Source organism: Myotis davidii, unplaced genomic scaffold, assembly GCF_000327345.1.
Source record: "Myotis davidii unplaced genomic scaffold, ASM32734v1 scaffold609, whole genome shotgun sequence".
NCBI classification, from domain to species: Eukaryota; Metazoa; Chordata; class Mammalia; order Chiroptera; family Vespertilionidae; genus Myotis; species Myotis davidii.
In genome coordinates this window covers 2154458-2154673 of record NW_006300164.1, presented here as the reverse complement: position 1 = coordinate 2154673, position 216 = coordinate 2154458, and positions in this window count along the sequence as shown.

Genomic DNA, 216 nt, shown 5'->3' with positions numbered 1-216 from the left:
GCCGCCAGACCTCCAGGGGCCGGTGCTGCGGGGAGGAAAGACGGTTTATTCAGGAGCCGGCAGCCCGAGGAGACTGCAGACTCTCCTCACAAAGGTCATCCCTTTTTAAAAAATATTTTTTTCATGAATCATCACCACAGAATATTTGTATTCATTGCTTTTCAGAGAGGAAGAGGGAGATAAAGGAAGAGAAGCATCGATGTGATAGAGACACTT